We start from the raw sequence: 7,541 nt of genomic DNA, 5'->3' as shown, positions 1-7,541 counted from the left end.
TTCAGATAGAGCCCTAATATCCAGAGTATACAAAGAACTCAAAAAATTAGACAATAAGAGAACAAACAACCCAATCAACAAATGGGCCAAGGACCTGAACAGACACTTCTCAGAGGAGGACATACAGTCAATCAACAAGTACATGAAAAAATGCTCACCATCTCTAGCTGTCAGAGAAATGCAAATCAAAACCACCCTAAGATACCATCTCACTCCAGTAAGATTGGCAGCCATTATGAAGTCAAACTACAACAAGTGCTGGCGAGGATGTGGGGAAAAGGGTACACTTGTACATTGCTGGTGGGACTGCAGATTGGTGCAGCCAATTTGGAAAGCAGTATGGAGATTTCTTGGAAAGCTGGGAATGGAGCCACCATTTGACCCAGCTATTCCCCTTCTTGGTCTATTCCCTAAAGACCTAAAAAGAGCATGCTACAGGGACACTGCTACATCGATGTTCATAGCAGCACAATTCACAATAGCAAGACTGTGGAACCAACCTAGATGCCCTTCAATAGACGAATGGATAAAAAAAAATGTGGCATTTATACACAATGGAGTATTACTCTGCATTAAAAAATGACAAAATCATAGAATTTGCAGGGAAATGGATGGCATTAGAGCAGATTATGCTAAGTGAAGCTAGCCAATCCCTAAAAAACAAATGCCAAATGTCTTCTTTGATATAAGGAGAGTAACTATGATCAGAGTAGGGACGAAGAGCAGGAGAAGAAGATTAACATTTAACAGGGATGAGAGGTGGGAGGGAAAGGGAGAGAGAAGGGAAATTGCATGGAAATGGAAGGAGACCCTCAGGGTTATACAGTGGAGGGGGTAGAGAGAGAGGAGGGGAGGGGAGGGGAGAGGTGGGGAGGGGGGAGGGGGGAGGATGGGAAAGGCAGCGGAGCACAACAGACACTAGTATGGCAATATGTAAATCAATGGATGTGTAACTGATGTGATTCTGCAATCTGTGTATGGGGTGAAGGTGGGAGTTCATAACCCACTTGAATCAAAGTGTGGAATATGATATGTCAAGAAATTTGTAATGTTTTGAACAACCAACAATAAAAAATTTAAAAAAAAAAAAAGAAAGAAACTGCCATAATGTCATCATCAGACTCAGGGATTCCCTCTGACAACTAATTTGTTTCCCAGTAAAGCTAAGCACCAACTCTATCTGCCTTTAGGTTGAGTTCTCACCTAGGAAGCTTCTCATCCCTTGAGAGCCACCCACAGATGGCTAAACTGCCCATGTATATCTATATTCCAGCAATGGGCACGACCAAACATCTTTACCATGTGACTCCATCTCCCTGGAGCACGCTGACTTCACTCAGGCCTGTCTCATGAGTTCACAGATGGCTTGAAGCCCTGTGCTAGACTCCAGCAGAGGCCCCTGTAGTTATTCTAATCCTGTAAATTGAAATGGTTGACTGGCAGGCCCATGCCACTCACATATCAAACATTGAATATTTTCTAAATCTAGCATAAAAATATTAAAATCCCATGCATTTTTCCATTTTTAAATTTTCTCCAGTGTTCTCTATCAAAATAAATGATTTCTTTAGATTTCAATATATTTATATCTAAGATTTTGGGAGAGATAAAGTGCCAACTACCTTATACTCTGGATAAAATGATAAGAAAACAATTTTCATTTATCTTCTTCATGTTATGGGTCATTCTTTCAAAGGTTTTGGTGCATGAATATCTGTAACAAAGAGAGAACTAAAGCATGATTAAAATTGCAGTCACATCCGAAACCACTTGCTTCCCTGAAATGTGTCCCAACAGCGAATTCCTCCACCTGCTGGTGCCAGCCTGTCTCTGCAGTTCATACACCATTCATCAAAAATATCTCATGAAATGGACTAGTGTGCAATTCCAGATCTTCATCTTAAAATGTATTATGATTAAATGACGAAGATATTCTAATTCAAGAGAGTGGTGTAATAAAATGGAACTTCCAAGAAGAGAAAAAATACTCTGCTTTCTCTTCAGATCCTATAAATCTTTTGCCTTTTACTAACGATTTCCATAGAGAAACAGTTATTTTCATTTGGTTTCCTGTGACCTTAGATAGCACTTCAGGTCTGGGTCACTTGTTTTTTTCTTATGATAGTCCGATGGTCTACTTTGTATTTTCTTGTGAATGTGGTACCTTGAACTAATTTTAATGTTTTGGGGAAGGCAGAGACCAAACATCTTTCAAATACAGAGCCTTGTATATCCAATGATTGCTGTTCATTCAGTGATTGCTTTGTTGATGTTCCAAATTGACAAATGCTTCCAGATCATTTTCTCACCCAGGATATGACCATAGTGGAGTCCTATAGTACAGCTATAAAACCTAGGTCAGGTTGCAAAGTGACAATTCCCAAAATAAACATATGGACTTATATTTATAAGTATAAGGCAGAAAGGGTAAGAAAACAAGAAAGACAGTTCCCAGAAAATGGAGCCCTGGAGTGACAACATTTCTGGTTTCTATATAGTCAATCTGATTTACTGATATATTCCAAATGGCCAGCACAATGCTGTACACACATAGTAGGTGCTGAACAAATATTGTCATAAATAAATCAAAAAGTTGAAATGTTGAATTTGAAAATTGGGCTATACACAGCTTCGATTAACAAATTACAATCCATCTAAGACAACAAGAAATGAAAACAAAAAAGAGTCCTGAGTCTGTGTATGACATTAGCTTTTAATATAACACCCAGATGCCCAGCCTTGAAAATATTAATTGAGAGAAAGCCATTCTCTCTTTGGATTTCTGGAGGTTTAAAGCTAACAAATGTAACCCATCTGTATCTAAGCATCTTACTAGTTAGAACTTTAAAGGCAGATAATTAAACAGTTCTGATTAAGTTAAAGTATTTAGCATTTGAGAAGCTAGGGGTTTGATTCTTTAGGTTTGGCCCCCTCCATGGAACAAAATTCTGAAAACTGACACTGCTTGTTTTGTATGGCTGATTCCGGCAATTAATCGATTGTGTGCAAAGGGCAGGTCAAAACATGGACAGGAGAAGTTTACTTTCACAGCGGCCCTGGGTCAAGGTGACAGGCGGCCATCCCTTGAGCATGTCTGCTGAAACCCTGTGCTTAGCACATTTTTCACTTCCTTTCCTGGGTCAGGATTTGTTCATGTCGGTTTGCAAAACTTTCCCAGAGTTAATCTCCTCATTCTTTCCCATACACGGTTGAAAGCCTTTTCTGAAATGTGAGTCTTGTTGCAGGAATAGTAATACCAGAGGGTGAAGCAAATGCATGCAGTAGACAGACCCTGTTGTGCAAGGCACACAGTTTATAACTTTTATATTATTCTGAGTCCTCCAAGAAGGAGAAAACTTTTATCTCAATCAGTCCACTCAACTCAGGTCCCCCAAGCAAGGCTGCCCTAGTGTCAAGTGGCTGGGATAGGGGATGGGATGCCTCCAGACTTTCTTCCTGACCACTTGGGTATTCTCTGAATCAGCCTTCAACCAGTGGCTGCCCTGAGTCTCCCTGGAGATAGGGAGTCCTTGTAAACATGCCTAAATCCAGATTGCTGAGAGTCTCCAAGAAGACACTTTCTCCCCGGGGTCCTACTACCTGCCCTGGATTTTCCTAGGAAATGGAGCTAAGGTCCCTTGCTTCTCTGAGATACTCAGGCTACCTGGGATCTCTGCTGCCTCCTCAGGAAAGCAAGTCTCAGGCTCCTCACTCTGAAAGTTGCTCTTTCTCTTCTCCCCATACCCCTATATCATCTTCTCACCACCACCTCACTCTCCTCAGACCCTTGCCCCTCATTCTTGACTTCTGCATGTTAACGCACAGTTTTAAACCAGAAAGGTTCATGTCTTTCTTCAGAGCTCATAAGCACTTCGGGAAAAAGTAAAATATTGGGAGAAAATAAAAAATTAATACTTCAAAATGTAATCCTCTCCCAGAAGTTTACATTTCCATAATGCCTTTAGCCTTTCCTCTCATGTCTCTACTCATGGTTTTTCTAAGCTAAGCCATCTTGCAGAGTGAAAAGGACAAGGAGCATTACTCTTACTTTGCAGAAGTTGAAATTGAAGCCCTGATTCTCTGGTGTCAGCATCTTCCACAACAGGCATATTGAGACTGTCCATGATTCGAGAGACAGGAAAAAAAAAAAAAAGTGGGTTGTAAAACTTTCCAGCTTTTCAGGAATTCCCACTAGACCACTCTTAACAAGCCAAACTACTGTACTAATGAACAAATCAAGTATGACAGGAAGTAAAAGTGCCAGGAACATCCACTTCTTCAAGACAAGCCAACTACACTCAAGTACCAAGAGAAGGATCGAAGTCACAGCCAATTATAGAGATGACAATTTGGTTAGCCACATTGTCTGCAGGTGGTAGGGTGTTCCGTAGCATAATCAATCCAGCCTCTCAATCATCTTTCTAAATATTTAAAACAGCAGAGCCTGGATAGTAACCTTGGTTGACAGATTCATACATTAAAAATACCTGAACAAAATGTACTTACCTCTAGACCTTGGGCATAATGCTCAGCCCATCTTTTACACTTCCCCTCTCCAGGATGTAAATGATCTGTATATGGGGCCACTTTGGCCATCTGGCATTTTCTTGGACCCAGGTCTGATTTAAAGTAGACCAAGCCGGGCACAGTGGTGCACACTGGTAATCCCAGTGGGTCTGGGGTCTAAGACAGGAGGATTGCAAGTTTAAAGCTAGCCTCAGCAACTTAGCAAGGCCCTAAGCAATTCAGTGAGATGCCCCCCCCCCATCTCTAAATAAAGCTTAAAAAAAAAGGGGGCTGGGGATGTGATTCAGTGGTTAAATGCCCCTGGGTTCAATCCCAAAAAAAGTAGACCAAAAGGTCAACAAATAGCACACACAAAAATCCAAGTGAATCCCATCTGATTCAAATGTATGATATGTCAAGATCATTGTACTTTCATGTGTAACTAAGTGACACAAATTTTTAAAAAATTTAAAAATCCAAGTGAAGCTGCATTCAGTGATGCACACCTGTAATCCTAGAAGCTCAGGAGGCTAAGGCAGGAGTATCACAAGTTCAAGGCTAGCCTCAGCAACTCAGCAAGGCCCTAAGCAACACAGTGAGACCTTGTCTCAAAATAAAAACATTAAAAAGGCCTGAGATGTAGCTCAGTGGCAAATGGTACAGGGTTAAATCCCCAGTACCAAAAAACCAAAAACAAACCCAAAACAACCAAATGAATAGATAAATTGGCTAGCTAAGATGCAGTCTGAATTTGAGTTTACATAACAGATCCCAAATCCTGTTTCAGGGGAGTGAAATCAATGTTTAAGGATGTGAAAAACATTTCTACCACTCACTTGTGAAGATCCTGAGCAAGCTACATAACTTCTAAGCCTATTTCTTCATCTGTGAAATGGAAAGAAAAATAGATCTTGCTTCACAGAGCTGGTAAGAGGACTAAATGAGGTAATGTATGTAAAAGTCTAACCAGAACCCTTTGGAAAATGCTAGTTACAGCCTTGGTGAATTTGGAAGTGATATATCAGCACAATAAACTCTGCTTTGAGACAGTGGATAATAGTATCTTTTTGCTATAACCACCAAATGGGTCTCACAGACACACACAACGGTAGTGAGTATAACTGACCCAGGGCTGTAGATAGCCTTGCTGTGTTTGCACAGAGGTCAAGTCTCCCTGGGGACACTCCACCAATGACAAGCAAAGAACCAGGGACTCCTCTCACTGCTGGCTTTGGCTTCAGAACAACCCAGTGACCTTGCTGGATCCTCCAGGACTACAGGGCAGCCTGGGATATGACCCCCTCCCTTCCCCTCCTTCTCTTCTTCGCTCTGCATTAGCTTGCATCATGGTCTGCTGCTCTCCTGCTCCAAATTGGCTCGCTCCTCATGTCTCTCCCACAAACATTTGCCCTAATAAAACCTTTTCACATTGAAACCCTATTTAGCATCTGCTTCTGTAAGGACTCAAATTAACACATTTTACCTTGGTTCTTTTCTGACAGTGGGGAGCTTATGCTTGTCCTGTGAGGTTTGGACAGTTTGTTCAGCTATTCACAAATGCTGTTTCATTACAGAAGCCACAAGGAAGCAGTAGAGAAGAAACAGGAATAATACATGTCATTGTTAACAAGGCTGGTATAAACATGTGAACCACTTAAATCTGATGGTTTTTCAGGCACCCATAGTTTTTAGTGTTTCAGTCAGGGAAGAGGCTAAAGGAGAGGTTTTGGTGTTGTTTGGTTTGGTACCTGGCATTTAACCCAGGGCTGTTCCTACCACTGAGTTACATCCCCAGAACTTACTTCCTTCCTTCCTTCCTTCCACAGTGTCTGGTTAAGTTGTCAAGGCTACCATCACACTTGCAATCCTCCTGTCTCAGCCTACTGATTCATTGGGATTATAGGCATGTGCCCCAGCACCCAGTTTAAAGGAGAGGTTTTTAAAGATATTGATCTTAATGTTCAAGTAACTTAACTTCTTGAGGCCTCAGGTTTCTGTACTAGTATAGAAGGATCAGATGTTGGACTTTGAAGGGACCTCAATGACTATCAATCTCCTGGTTTCTCAAACTTCAATTATAGATGTACCATTTTCTTTTGCCCCAGTCATGTACCACCCAATCTATATGATTTTTCTAGAAACAAGTTCATTTTAACTGAAAATTTGAAAAATAAGGCTCATATTGGAACAAAAATTGGAAAAGTATCACTCATAATAATTAGAATACAATTTATTGAATTCTAATTAGATACTAAAACCTAGAATAAAAAAAAAGAAGAGTCTACCTTCTGTTTAAAATGCAGATTAACAAATGCTAATACCAAAGACTTTTCAGAAAACCTAAAGGAAATGAGAAGGGAATAACTATTAGGCAGTTGATTTAGTGTCTGGAAGACTGAGTCTACTAGTACCCCAAGTCATCTGGTGCTTTTATATCCCCTTTAACACAGGATTATACCCCAGTTTCCCTCCCCACATTCTACAGTTTGAACTTCTAATTTGATGGTTAGAACATTTGACAGTTTTTTCCACAGAGAGATGTTCAATTCAGGAGAGTGGGCTCACTGGCTGGATGCAGAATCAAAAAAAAAATAGTATGTGCATTAGTTCATCATTAACCTGGACTTCCAACAAGAATTCACTACATCTAAATACACAGGAGGCTAGGATGTACCTACTTGAAATAGGCTTAAGCAAAACTAAGAAACAATAAGTTTGCTTTGGTGTCTTCCCTCTCTTCTTTTGTATCCTACTTTCTCACTCCCCATCCAAGTGCTCAGACTTTATTTTGCCTTCTGCTGCTTAGAGACCTCCATGTGAGTAATATCTACTGACACTTAGCCTTTTACCTTATTTTCCATCCAGCTATTAGACCTGACTGATGTATTTCACAATGTGTGAATGACCCAAAACTGGCATAATGCTGTGGGTATTCAAAGCTGATTTAAAAAAAAAAAAAAAACTTTCAACAAAAGAATTTCTTTTTCCTTCAGGCTCCCCTCACAGGGCTTCACTCCACTCTCTTGACTCAGGAC

This window comes from Marmota monax, unplaced genomic scaffold, assembly GCF_021218885.2.
Source record: "Marmota monax isolate L192 unplaced genomic scaffold, Marmota_monax_Labrador192_F-V1.1 WCK01_AAM20220418_F8-fsc00001, whole genome shotgun sequence".
Classification (NCBI taxonomy): domain Eukaryota; kingdom Metazoa; phylum Chordata; class Mammalia; order Rodentia; family Sciuridae; genus Marmota; species Marmota monax.
Note: the sequence above shows the minus strand (reverse complement) of the source record.